Below are 14,629 nucleotides of genomic sequence, written 5' to 3'. Positions count from 1 at the left end.
GACCGGGGCTGGTGTGCATTTGTTCCACGCGGATCCACCTCTGCTGGTGCTGACGTTTTGAAGACTCGTTCCGTAGGCACTCCTTTCACGCTAGAAGCCTTTTCTGTGCTTGCTGCTCACATTTTGAGGCAGGTGGTGCCATCGCCGTTTTGACCTGTGTTTGCACTGAGGGTTCCTAACGCCTGTACCGGGGTAGCCTCGAGCCGTCCTAACACCAAATTAAAATAAGCCCCAAGGAATCAAGATTTTGTTTGTTTGTCAAAAGCACATATTTAAAATGTTGTTTTATCGAACCCATCCCACCCCTATTTTGAAAGAGTTGGGACATATATTACATGTCCGTTTTTGCACTTGTATCCATTATTTCTCCAGCCATTGCTGATAACTGATGAGGAAGAAAATAAGTGCATTTCTGCCACATGGAAATACATATTTGCGTAGGAGACAGACAAGGACAATTATAGGGAAATTGAGAATGCTTCTTGTCTTTTTGTTTTCATTTTTACAAATACCTCTTTCACTGCTTTGGAGAATGCTCAGTTGATTGATTCTTAGAGCTGGTCTCAATTCAGCTATTTCTCTCTCTCCTTGACGACGTGTCTCCCAAACCCATCATTTTGCCTCTTTATACAACCTGCAGACAGAAAGCATTTGGTCAAATGCTGGGGGCCATCAGATCTGGGTTAGCAAGTGATAGAATTCCTTCTGCTCTGACCTCTGTGTTTAAAAGAGTCTTTTCAGCCAGTGATTTGAGTACTAACAAATTCATAGAAGCACTCACATTTCTATCTGTACCCCTTTCTTCCAAATTATAGATATGTAAACCTCCCCAACATAGAAAAAGATCACTGATTTGCTTTGCTAAACTGGGAGATATTTTCACCACCAGCAACTGTTTAAAATTCCCACCCCTGGAGTGAGGGGAAAAAAAAAAAATCCATCAATAAAACGAACTTTGATTTCCAAACGTCAGGCTAAATGACCACGGACCCGCTTGGGAAAAGGTTGTTCTCTGTGACTGCTCACAGCCTAATATTGAGAACAGTAGAAAATATCATACTGATCATAAGAAAAAGAGCCAATGTGTAAAAGAACTAATTTTGCCGTCGCTATGGACCTCTTAATGGTGTGCATTTGTGAATCTCTGGTGTGAATCCAAGATGCCTCAACACACGCCTGTTTGTGAATGTGGGCACATGAAAAGACGCGTGTCCACAGTCTGTTTCAACAAACTGCCTGAGAATGCTGAATTCTACCCACTCTGCAGGGCACCAATGCCACGGGTCACTAAACTACCAAACTCATTTATTTTAAACTCCGCTGGAACAGCTCCCCCAAAGCAGGTGACTATCAAAAGATTTTTTTTTTTTAATTCTAAATAACAAGAGAGATAAAAGTGAATGTCATTCTATGAGGTCTGAACGTTAAAATGTTAAGAGAGAGTTAACCAGGGTCTGGTAAATGGCTAAACAGATTAGTAGCCTTACTTTTTAACATATAAACATCTGAAACCCGTTTCCTGTTTAAGAAGAAGGGAAAAAAAAAAAAAAGTCTAGGTGGATGACCTCGGGCACTTTTTTTTGATTAACAAATGTGAATTGTACATCAGGGTGGAAAAAAAAAAATGGCCCACGCTTGGTGGTCTTTCTCCAGTCTGTATACGGCAGAGAGAGAGGAAAAATACAAAAATAAACGTTACCTTCTCACTTTCCGGGTGGGCAATGCCATTTCTGCAGTGGCGTCCAGGGCTCTGGCAAATGTTAAGGCTGTCACTGCGGACGGAATCCCTGTGGTCTGCGAGCCTCCGGAGAGTCCGAAGAAAAACATTCTCCGCATACTTGCTGGCGGGTCCTATCTCCAGGCCCTGGCCCGGCCCTGCAGGCTCGTGTCACCGGGCCCGCTGCTGGGACACACTCATCTGACCCCACGCCTCCCTCACGGCCAGACCTGCAGCGGGGTGCCAGCCGGACCGGTTCACTGCCGCAACCCAGAGGACACACGAAGTGGAGTCAAGCCTCCGGGACCAAGCGCCAGCTGCAGTCTGTTCAGCCGAAAAGAGCTTAGCGGTTCTGACACATTCTGACAAGATACATTTTATAGGGTTTGTGCTAAAATTTGATATTGGAAGTGGGGATTCCAATTTTATGTCTCGGATAATAACAATAGCAGCTGGGATCTTTAAGAAATGTGTGTATTCCTCCCATTAAGAGTCACATAATAAAAACTATTTATGTCAAACACCTTATAAGGGAAAGATTTAGCCTGAATGTCAATATAACATATAATACGTTTTTATATTCAGATTAAAAAAAAATCTGGGAAAAAAAATCCATTATCAATGTTAACTATTAGTTTTGACCTAGACCTGTGGATATGTGGTGGTTTTAAAAATCTAAAGTTGGCATCTTCTTGCTTTAATTTGCAAAGTCATTGAAGCACCTCTTTTGGGTATTATTTCTGTATATATTAGAAGAAAAAAAAAACAACAACAAATGCTGATACATCTTTTTTTCCTTCAAGTCCTTCTGATGAAAAGACACAAAAGAAGGACACAGTTTCATGTGGCTTGATTTGATTTTGATCATTTCCAAGCCTGCAATAAAAAGAGTCTCAGGCCCTTACTCATCGGTGCTGTTTTTGTTCTCGGAGAGCAGCCGTGGCTTCGGGTCCAGGCTTGGCGGCCCGAGCTCTCCTCATTCTACTGGACAAATGGGGCAGCAGCTCAGATGGACTTCTTCCTCGGGAAAGGAATCTTGACATCTCGGCTCAAGGCAACATCTGCAGCCAGATTTCAAAGGGACTTCCACTCGACTCTGGCCTCCCTGGGGTCATCACACCGACGTGCTCACAGGGGAATGAGCCTACTGCCAAACCGACCAGGATTCTCGCCGGGACCGGTCACTTAGAAATGGCTGCGCGGCCCTGCTAGGCCGGCTTGTTAGGAAACCCCAGCTTCCTTCTTATCTCGTCTGCTTAGACGAAGAGCAGAACCTGATTGGGATGAGAAGAGAACCCCAATTAGCAAAGCCAAGAGACGGCCATCCGTCCTGCACCCACATGCCTGGGTCAAGTCCGCGTGGTTTTTTTTGACTCATGGACTCGTGTGACCGCGGGTTAATGAGAAAAGCCCATGGCGGCGGGAACCATCATCCAGGCTCGCTGAGCCCCTACCCTGGCCCCCAGTGCCTCCTTGACAGGATGGCACCCCTGTCCATGGAAGGATGAAGAGCCCACGGGGATCAAGGCAGAACCCCCTGCTCCTCAGGTCCTGTTGGAACCAGCTGACACCAGCCTAAACTCGGCCAAATGCCAGCTGAATTTCTTTTGTTATTAAGTCACAATTTGAATGTAACAGCCCCTGAGTGAACACAATCTTAAAAAGTAATTTCCTACAAAGCCTTTCCCTTCTCTTTGTCAGAAAGTTGCTTCAGCCTAAATAGAAGCCATTTCCCTTTTCTTTTTAAAGGAGAGGGTCACCAGGTGTCCCCTGGGGTCCTCTGCCAGCTTCACCCTCCAGTACCAGCACTTATAAAGGCCATCGCCCCTGGGTCAGTGGCCATATTCCACGCGCTGATTTTATATTGGCTTCACGGCTGCTATCAGAGAGAAGTGTGCTCCCAGCCAGGACTGCAAGGGCGTCTGAAGTCTGAAGACACAGTGAACATTTGAAATTAAAAACGTGCAAGTCCAGAGGATGCTGCAGACACTCGGAACACCAGCTTCACCCACCTCATCTCCCATCTTCTCAGTGACCCTCACGGTGGCCATCATCACCCACACGTGACACGGGGATGTGGAGAGGCAGGAAGATGGGTACCCAGGGAAGCTCGGCAGTGCTCAGGGATGCCTGGTCACAGCCAGCCTTTGTAGGGACCTGTTAGATGCTAAACATCTTCCCTGCAGTCTTTCGGCTTCAGGGAAAAGTTTACTTGACCCCCCTCTGTAACCCCAGGGGCTTCCCAGGTGGCACTGATGGAAAGAACCCAGGTGCCAATGCAGGTGACATGAGACACGGCTTTGATCCCTGGGTGGGGAACATCCCCTGGTGGAGGGCATGGCAACCCACTCCAATATTCTGGAAAATCCCATGGACAGAGGAGCCTGGCGGGCTGCAGTCCATGGGGTCACAGAGTCGGACATGACTGAAGCAACTTAGCACCCATGCACGTCACTGCAGGAGGCAGGCTTTCTTATTGTCTGCATCTCCTAGAAGAGGAAACTGAGACAGAGAGGTCAGTCCATCTCTGAAGACCAGAGTGCTGGAAAGTGACAGAGGCGTCCCGCAGAGCCCGGGCTGCAGCCCCTGAGCTGTCACATCAGGTCCAGTGTCAGCTGTGAAAGCCCAGGTCACAAGCTAGCCCGTCACCTGGGCGAGTGGCTTCACCAGCTGGAGCCTCAGTTTGCTCGCCTGTGAAGTGGGGCTGGAATGGGCCCCACCTTGGGGAGCTGTTTCAGGCTCACATGAAACAGTCCAGGAAAAGTGCACAGCACGTCGGAGGCGCCACACAGTCCCCGCGTGCAGACCTGGGGGGTGGGGTCTCAGCCCAAGGCCTGTTCTATTTTCTCTGAGTGGCTGAGGGCTACACGGCTTGTGTCAGGGACCCATCTGGGAAGCTGGGCCATGTCCTCAAATACCAGGAGAGCAACGTGGCCGGGGGGCAGGCAGCATGGTTCCCACATCAGCCAGGCCTCAGCTGGGCGGTCCAGGTCTGCCCCATGGAAGAGCTGGCCGGCAGCAGGTGCCCTGGGGTACAAGGAAGGATGTGCAGGGCCCCGTCCTCACTGGGGGCAGCACATGGCATTATCATGAGACAGCACGAGAGACCCACAGGCCCCCTGCCCGCTCACCAGCCTTTCGCTGCCCCGGCTACACTCTGGCTTCTATTGAATCTGTTTGGATGGTCAACCCTCCCCCCAGAGGCCCCTTCCTTCTCCACCCTCTTCAGACACATTAACGGCCGCACAGAGAGCCCCAGGAACAATAAACAGCCTCACATCCCGAAGCTGGCTGTGCTGGAGGCCTGGGGGCTTCCCAACACTGGCTGGGCAGCATGGCTCTCAGAGGCTTGGGGGGTCCAGCAGAGCCAGTTGAGAGCCCGCTTCTGCCTCTGACGAGCTGTGTTTGTTCAGGCAAGTAGCTTGCCCTCTCGGGATCCCACTTTCCCTGATTGCACGAGGGCAGCAGGGATGGGCAAAATGTTGGCTTGCAATAAATAATCAATTGCTGTTTTGCTGTTCAACTCAGACCATGAAAGGAAAACACCCGAATGGATTGAGAGCAGTAGATTTTTTTTTAACGGGATGCCACCCCCTCACATGAGAGGCTAGAAAAAGAGTAGACCGTAAGACCCCAGGGACTGGCTCAGCAGTATACCAGGAAATCCCACCATCAGGAAACGTGGGTTTGGTTTTTTTTTTTTATTTGCTGCTTAGCTGCAGCACGTGGAATCTTCCTTGCAGTGTCTGGGATCTTTCACTGTGGCGCAGGGCTCAGAACTTGCAGCATACAGGTTTAGTTAAGCCCCTTGGCATGTGGTTTCTTAGTTCTCTGACCAGGGATTGAACCCACATCCCCTGCATTGGATGGAAGAGTCTTAACCACTGGACCACCAGGGAAGTCCCTGGTTTGCTTTTTGCCACTCAGCTTCTGTGCCACCCTGGGCATATTACTTACCAAATCTGGTCTCCTTTCCCCATCTGTAAATGATGATCCATAAGGTTGCCTCCTACCTTCTTCCTTTAACTACCAACTTAAATCTTCCGCCTCCAAGAAATCACCTTAATAAACACACTATTCTTCAAGGTGCTAGAATGTTCTTAAAGTACCCACACACATATATGATTAAAATGATAGCAACATTTTCAAATACAAAAATCTTAAAATAATAGAGTGGTGGGGTTGTGCGTGGTTTGTTTTTCCGTAATTTGTTGTTGTTGTTCAGTCGCTCAGTCATGTCTGACTCTTTGCAACGCCATGGACTGTAGCCTGCCAGGCTCCTCTGTCCCTGGAATTCTCCAGGCAAGAATACTGGAGTGGGTTGCCATTTCCTCCTTCAGAGGATCTTCCCAGACCAGTGATCGAACCTGTTTCTCCTGCATTGGCAGGTGGATTCTTTATCACTGAGCCACCAAAGTCTTGTATCTTCTTAACTTTTTCTGTGGATTTCTTCCTAAATACATATAGCTGTGACCGACCCCCTCGATCCCCAGACATAGTCCTGTGGAAATGCCCCTGGACCTTTGCCTCCAAAGTGAAAGGGCCACAGACTTTTACTGTGGGAAGTGGACTTCATGGGAAAAGACTTTTTTTTTTTAATTATCATGAGTTCTTCGGAGGACATTAGCTTTCATATTAAGGGATTTATTTACAGAAACTATGGGGAGAACATTTCTGTTGATTAAGAACATATGTTAAAAAAAAAAAGAGAGAGAAAGGAAGAAAAAAGAAAAAGCATAGATTGTCACATCAGTATAAGACAATCCTGGAAGCGTACTATCTCTTAAACCCACACCTGTGAGTCGTGGAGGGAGGTGGGCTGAGCTAAACCACAGATGTCAGGGCCGCACCTGGGGACTCCTCTCATCCAGGGCCCTTGTGTGCAGTGCGCACACGAGCCTGGGGGTCTGGCTAAAGTGCAGGTTCAGATGAGTAGGTCTGGATGGTACTGAGCTGGTCCCTCATCAGCCAGCACCCAGGGATGCCCAAGTCACCTGGGTCAGTCTGTGAACCACTCAGGGTGGCCGGGTTTAGAGCAGACCGACCGTGGGCTTCACCTGCTTGGTGGGAGTCGCTACCCAAGCTCCTCCGTTGGGAGCAAGAGTTCTCGATCTGGACCACACTTTAGAGTCACCAGGGGAGAATCTGAAAAATCCAGTGCCTAGGCTGCACCCTAGACTAATTAACTCAGAATCCTTGGGGGCGTGGCCCAGGCATCAGGTTGCTTTCAAAGCACCCAAGCACCCCAATGTGCAGCTGGCTCTGAGGATGGCTGGTTTAGACACTGCCTCCCTCAAGGCTGGGGAGGAGGGAGTGGAAGATGGATTGGTGATGTCTGTCAGGGGGGAGGGAGCGGAGGGAGCGGAAGATCGATTGGTGGTATCTGCCAGGATGCCAGCATGGTGGAGGAGGATGAGGGACTTAGCATCCCTCAGGGCTAGGCGCCAGGTCTGCAGACTCTTGCCTACAGAGCCCAGCTTTTATTCCAGGATGACACACAGGCAGAGGTCCCTGTCCGAAGTACACTCCTCAGGACATAGTGTTCAGGCTTCTGGTGCATTACTTGGCCATGATCGGTTAGGCAGGGTTGAACGTTGACCTTCTGGGTCAGCCATGGTGGAAGGGGGCAGGTTGCATGAGCAGGAGGCCATGAGAGGTTGAGCCATGACTTGAATGTCACCTCAAAGACAGGTTGGGGAATGGGGTACATTCACGTGATCCCCACTCTTAGGGATCCTGGAAGTTTGCCAGGAAGGATAAAGACCCCAGTGGGTTGCCCAGATCCCAGTCAGGCCATCCAGATCAAGAACGTGATTGAGGAATTTGGTGTTTCTCCATATGCACTGAGGGTAGGGTTAGAATAGAGGCCATCGCTGGGGAGAGTTTAGGCTGAGAAGGGGCAGATCTTCTGGCTGGGGGCCCTGGGTGCTGGTGAATACCTTGTATTGAGGTGTACACTCATGTAAAACCATCAAGCTATAAATTTAAGACTTGTACACTTTCTGTACCTCCCTGGATATAAGTTAGTGAAAGTGGCTCATTCGTGTCTGACTCCTTGCGTCCCCATGGACTGAACAGTCCATGGAATTCTCTAGGCCAGAATACTGGAGTGGGTAGCCTTTCCCCTCTCCAGGGGATATTCCCAGCCCAGGCATCGAACCCAGGTCTCCCGCATTGCAGGTGGATTGTTTACCAGCTGAGCCACAGGGGAAGCCCAAGAATCCTGGAGTGGGGAGCCTATCCCTTCTCCAGCAGATCTTCTTGACCCAGGAATTGAACCAGGGTCTCCTGCATTGCAAGCGGATTCTTTACCAACTTATCAGGGAAGCCCTATGGATGTAAGTTAAACACCAAGAAAAAAGGAAAAGAAATTAAAGGCAAGAAATGTAAATCTATACAATAAGTAAAATGTTCCAAAAGAATGTAGAAACACACAAATAGAAGTGATTTTTTTAAACTTTTTATTTTATATTGGAGTATAGCCAATTAACAGTGTTGTGATAGTTTCAGGTAGACAACAAAGGGACTCAGCATAGGTACACATGTATCCATCTAGACTACTACATAACTTTGAGCAGATAAAAAAGACAATTACAAACAAGCCAGTAGATGGGGGAAGCAGGGAAACATGACAAAAAATTGTAACAAATCTGAGGCTCAATGAACAGAAAAGAAAATGAACCAGTTAACCAAATCACATTAAATATACTAATTGTAAATATAATCACAGCCCTTAGTTAGCACTTTGCTGAATTTCCTTACCTCCTTTTTCATGATTGAGTACTACTTTTTTGTTGAATTTCATAAAGGCATGGGGATAGCACCATAATCTTTTCAGGGTTTGTCTCAATCTGCTCTGGGCTGGATTCAAGTGTTGAAATTAATCAGGTGATCCTTGAGGACTTGGAGGGAATATTTTTAAGGATCTGAGATCTCAGAGGTCTTGAGCAAGGAGAATCCATGCAATAGCCAGGATGGATTAAGCCAAAGCCTGAACAAGGCTTACAAAGATGTAACTGAAAACAAAATCAATACTAAACTGTAAAGTGGAAGTGACATGGCAGCTTTTCCTCCTCCTTTCGATGTATCAAATATCAAATCCATCTTTGAAAAGATAAGAACTGTTTTTTGGAGAAGGGGACTGGAGGAGCCTGTTTTTCCAGGTGAGCTGAGTATGGTTTGCATGGGGATGTGGTGTGTGGGTGATGATGGGGCTGAGACGAGACCCTGGTTTTGGAGAAGTGAAGGAGTTTGGACACTATTGTTATAGGCCAGACACTCCAGTGCACATGTCTGTGATCAGAAAGAGACAGAGCAAAGGGGACGTGTCAGGTGTGGCAAGGAGTTGTGGGACACTCCCTAGAGAAGCAGGCACACTTACAGGGTCCTGGGAGTCTGGATAGTGGAGGGCAGAGAATTCAGGGTTCCTCAGAGAGGGGTCTGGAGAAGGAAATGGCAATCCACTCCAGTATTCTTGCCTGGGAAATCCCATGCACCAAGGAGTGTGGCAGGCTATAGTCCATGGGGTCACACTGAGTTGGACACAACTGAGCAACTAAGCTACCACCACCACCAGAAAGGGGTGGCACAGGTAATGTGCCTGGCTCACCTGTTCTCACTGGCATGTTTTTCTGGGGAACATATCACTTTCATTCACCGTGAGTTGTGACTTACAAAATGCCCTCCCCAAGAGGGACAGAAAAGCAGTGACAGAAATTTATACCAAGGTGTAAATGACTACCTGCAGGCTCCCTTCCCCAAACCAGGATTGATGAAGAGATTTGGGAAACCCAAAGTGGGCTGGAGAGGGGACAGAGGAGGACTCTCCAAAGCAGGAAAGGTGGGGCCAGGTCACATCACCACTCACTTTGAAGGGACAGCCCTTACAAGGAGCACAAGGGAAACTCCAGGTCAGTGTTGGTTCTCACCATTAGCATGGAAGATGTGGGTGAATTTATGCATCACTATAGTTTCTGAGGGGCTTCCCTGGTGGCTCAGTGGTAAAGAATCTGCTTGCCAATGCAGGAAATGTGGGCTAGATCCCTGGATCAGGACGATCCCCTGGAGAAAGAAATAACAACCCACTCCAGTATTCTTGCCTGGGAAATCCCATGGACAGAGGAGCCATGGGGTTGCCAAAGAGTCAGACACAACTGAGCGACTAAACAGCAAATTTCTGAGTCCCATTCAGCTGCGTGCAGAGTCAGTGTCAGAAGACCGTGAGTCTAATGCATGTGGCCCACAGGGAGAAACGCTGCCCTGTGAGCACTGGTCCTGGGAGGGGGTGACCCAAGAGCCCAGCCCTGAGGGGAAAATCCTGAAAGGGAGAGGGGGCCCCTCCTCCAGCCGCATTTACTCCTGGGTCACCCAGGACAAGAGTAAATGAAATGAGCAAAGTGACAGGGGCTAGAATTGCTGTAACTGACTGTGGGAGCAGGAGCCCCACCAACAACCCAGGAATCCACTCTGACCTACCCCTTACCCCTCCCTGAAGCGGACAGCCAGGGTGTCTGCTCCAATTAAGCATTCCGGAGCAGAGGAAGTAACCACAGGACAGGTTTGGGGACCCACTGGACCCACTTGGGGACAGGACTGAGCTAAGACTCCACTGATGCCCTGAAAGGACCAGTAGACGCAGTGCCATGGCGAGCCTTGGCATCAGCATCTGTGCCCCGGACTCCCCAGGTATCTGATTGTCTCCTTCCTCCACGTGGTCACCTTGGCGGTCGGCTGTTCTTCCCCACCCACCCTCGCCCCTCCAAGATCTTCTCACATGGCAGCCAGTGTGGTGTGCCACTCCCCAGATGTTGGCAATCATCCTCTTGCTTAAAATCCTTCATGGAGGGGAGGTCACGCATATAGGGCTCCAGTTGTGGGGTCTTGGCCCCGCACTGACTTCAGTTGTCCCTTGGCTTGTGGCCGCCTCCCTCCAGCCTCTGCCTCCACACCACCTCTCCTCGTCTTTCTCTTCTGTCTCTTATAAGGACACCCATCCTTGGACTGAAGGCCCACCCAGGCCTGCTTCAGGATGAGCTCAGCGGGAGACCCTGAGCCTAATTACATGCACAGAGAGAAGAGTCAAGATGGCAGAATAGAAGGACATGGAGCCCAGCTCCTGCCAAAGATACAGCCAAAATACATCCCCACATGGAAGAGTTCCTGGAGAATACCTCACTGGACGCTGGCAGAGGATACCAGCCACCCTGAGGTGCAAGAAAGAGCTCCACGTAACCAGCTAGGATGAAAGCAAAAAGAGAAAAAGGAATCGGGATGGGACCTGCACCCCCAGGAGGAAGCTGGAAAGGAGAAAAGATCCCCCCACATGGGGAGCCCCTTCTCGGGCAGGGACCTTAGCGGGGACAGAGGGGGAGCCTAGGAGGCTCGGAGTTCGCAGCGGCCGGTTGGTGGCAGCCAGAACAGAGAGAGAGAGTCACGCCACCTCTCTGTGGTCCCCAGCCCAAGACTTGAGGCTGATGGTACCTGCGGGGATGGGCACTGAAACTCAGGCTTCCAAGGACTGACCTGCGGAGAGAACTGGGGTTAGAGACAGCCTGAAAAGGGCCAGACTGTGATGCTGAAACCATACAACTCAGACTGGGACTGGAACCCAGGGGCTGGGAGTCGAAACCACTGTCTTCATTGAAATTGCACACCTGATCTGAGGACTTCATGAAGCTCTGGTTCTATATGTGTCCCCACAGAAGGAATTCAGTGAGAAACTAAGTGATAGGTAAGAAGTAGATTTATTTAGAGAGATACACACTTCCCAGACAAAACGTGGGCCGTCTCAGAAGGTGAGGGAGTCCCTGAAATACAGGGAGGTTAGCTTCTATAGGCTGGGTGATTTCACAGGCTAGTGAGTGGGGGGACTATTCCAACTGTTTTGGGAAGTGCGTATGCTTGTGTGCTCAGTCATGTCCGACTCTTTGCAGCCCCATGGACTGTAGCCCACCAGGCTCCTCTGTCCATGGGATTTTCCAGGCAAGAATACTGGAGTGGGTTGAAAGGGGTGGGGATTTCCAGAAATTAGGCCACCAGCTACTCTTTGGTTTTTGCTGGTTGGCCTCGGAACTGTAGGTGTGTCATTTAGCCGATGTGTTACAAGGAATGTATAATGAGGCTCAGGGTCCCCTGGAAGGCAAATCTTCCCCCATCTTGGCCCTAGTAGGTTTCAGATTTTGTCATGCTCTCAATGACTGTCATTCTTTTGAAGGTTGTGCCCTGCCCCACTTCCCCCATGTCTCAGTACCAGCCACATCTAGGGGTGTTTGCAGAGGAAGCCTGGACACCATAGAAGCCAAGTGCCCTTACTAACCAGCTTGGCTTGCAAAGGGAGGGGCAGGACCACCATTAGCAGCCTAGCTTTTGGCATTCTCATGGCGGGTGGGCACCACCATTGAAACCCCACTGTTAACGTGCATACATGGGAAAGGAGTGATGGGGGTAACCTTCCAGTTTGGAAAAATAAAAAGTCTAAAGCCCTGTGCACGCCTGGCCTCTTTGCCCAGCCTCAAGCAGTACCGGGCCTCATCTGGTTCACAGTCCAGTATTGTGCTGTGTTAGTCGCTCAGTCATGTCCGACTCTTTGTGACTCCATGAACTGCAGCCCACCAGGCTCCTCTTGTCCATGTGATTCTCCAGGCAAGAATACTGGAGTGGGTTGCCATGCCCTGTTCCAGGGGATCTTCTCCACCCAGGGATAGAAGCCAGGTCTCCCACATTGCAGGTGGATTCTTTACCGTCTGAGCCACCGGAGGCAGGTGTGGAGGGAGAGACATGGGGACGGGGTCCTGGGGGCAAAAAGCATCTGTGGGAATAGGCACCAAGCATCTAGGGGTTAGACAGGGTGTCCAGAGCTAGTCTACACAGCGCCTCTGCAGGAATTCTCCAGATGGTGCCCGTCCTGGGCTGACCCAACCCTTGCCAGGGTGAGCAGCTGGGTGACTGTGTTGGGTGGAAGCGCCCCCTCTGCTGGGCAGGGAGCAGAGCCCACAACTGCTCACAGCAGCCCCGAGATGTGGGGACAGGAAGTGCCAGGATCAGTGGGGCTGTCTCTGGGTGGGGTTCCACACAGAGCACCCACTTTCTTCTGTCCACCCCCAACCCAGAGTTTGGACCACAGTGGTCCTTTGCAAAAACAGCTGCGATAGTGAAGCCCCGTCTTTCCAGCGGGAGCGGCGGCTCCCCATTGCTTTATGTCATAGCAGTGCTATTTCCTTTTATTATAAATAGGAATTTCACTCAAAGGGGTGCAGCCTAATACCCCTGGCCGCTTTGTACTTTAATCAGAGCTTTCCTGCCGAAAAATGTTTATCTTCCAGCAAAGAGGTGCTAATTTTATCTTGCAAGAGTGGGTATCTGCTTACGTCCCTTCTACCTTCGAGAAAGATAACCCCAAACGCATTATGTCATCTAAATACAGCATCCTTGGAGATCAAAGGGTAATGTACACATCTGCCAAGGTTGATGGAGCGGCCATTGGCGGGCCCTTCCGCCCGGCTGCGTGTGCTCCATTGATAGACGCACTTTGCCATTTCTATGAAAGAAACTCCCAGGCGCTCTGTTTGTGCCAGTTGATTTCGGCGATATTGGGACGTTTTGAAATGAGACTCCAAAATAGATATGCCCTTCTCACCCCTCTATGTAAGCCCGCGCCGCAGGAAATGGCACAAGTTCAAATTTTTGTGATGGAAGCAACTCAGGACCAGATAAGACATATGTCCCTGAGAGGGACATTTTCATGTTTAAAATAGAGTCAGAATGATCCATAGCCCAGATCCACCTGAGTGTGTTTGCCTTTCGACTCCAGTCCTCCTCCTGATCTCAGTTCAGTGTTTTTCATTTTCTTGGATCCCAGTGCATTATAAAAGAACACATCCCAACATACACACACACTTGAAATAAAAGCTCATAAGACAAGATGTAATCTTACGCTATGCACTGCACTGACATGTCTTGTCCATTCCCATCTACCTCTCATCCTTTGCTTCTCAAAGTGTGGTCCCTGGACCAGCAGCATGAGCATCATCTGGGTTAGAAATTCAGAATCAAGGGCCCTGCCCCCGGCTGCACAGTGACCATGTTTGAGAAGCACTGGTCTAGCCTATTCATTTTTTTGAAGCTTTAAATTTTTTAATAACTTCGTTGCAACTCACTAAAAGGACTCCCCACTCACCCGCACTTCCTAATCTGGGATTTGACAAACCTGCTTCGGGGTTCTGGAACCAGGGTACCGAGGGCTTCAGGCAGCTCTATTGTGAGGAGAAATCAATATGTCCTACACCTCTGCCCTGGCGGTCGCTTTCCGCAGACGCCCTCCCAGCCTCCAGACTAGAGGGGATGATCTCAAAGTCTATCCCCCCCTTCCACGCCCCCATTGCTGCCTCCTTCTCCGGCTTCTCCTGGGAGACCCTACCACCCTCGCACACCCCCAGAGGTCCCCCGTATGCTCAGAAAGACGAAGATTTCCCACTCAATGTGTTTCAGAGGCTTTGTCACAACTTGGAGTTTAAGCCCCTGTGTTCTGTGGAGTTTGCAAAGAGTTCTAAAGCTTAGGGGGAGCTGCATAGAGAGTGGCCTACCACAGGCAAGGAGCCTGGCCACTTGGGCCACTTACTATGACCTCGTCTCCCTGGATCCCTCATCGTTAAGGGTCCTCTCAGAGCCCTCAGACCCAGGAGGGCTTCTGGGGCAGGACTGCTGGTGGGTGACGTGGGATGAAGGAGGACGAGAGGGAAGGAAGCATCAGATATCGTGGGGAAAGGCTGAATCCCGCCTCCTGGATTTAGAGTTGAGAATAAAACCGAAAGTCCTGGAAGCTCCTCAGACACCCTCGCAGGGAAGGGTGATTGTCTCCCTCAGCTCAGGATGGCTTGCTGTTGTTGTTCAGTTGCTCAGTCGTGTCCGACTCTG

At 49.9% G+C, this 14,629-nt stretch overlaps 2 long non-coding RNA genes across 2 annotated transcripts in view; one reads left to right on the top strand and one right to left on the bottom strand.

Moving 5' to 3' along the window:
• LOC102402959 overlaps positions 1–14,629 on the top strand; it is an 84,758-nt gene that overhangs the window by 67,996 nt on the left and 2,133 nt on the right. The window lies entirely within an intron of this gene.
• On the bottom strand, positions 67–2,022 carry LOC112580210. Its single transcript, XR_006545988.2, has 3 exons — positions 1,700–2,022; positions 513–634; positions 67–208 (listed from the first exon to the last, which is right to left on the bottom strand). It is a non-coding gene; the product is annotated as an uncharacterized LOC112580210 (long non-coding RNA).

Source organism: Bubalus bubalis, chromosome 18 (genome assembly GCF_019923935.1).
Source record: "Bubalus bubalis isolate 160015118507 breed Murrah chromosome 18, NDDB_SH_1, whole genome shotgun sequence".
Taxonomy (NCBI): domain Eukaryota; kingdom Metazoa; phylum Chordata; class Mammalia; order Artiodactyla; family Bovidae; genus Bubalus; species Bubalus bubalis.
This window is presented reverse-complemented; position numbering and strand designations above follow the sequence as displayed.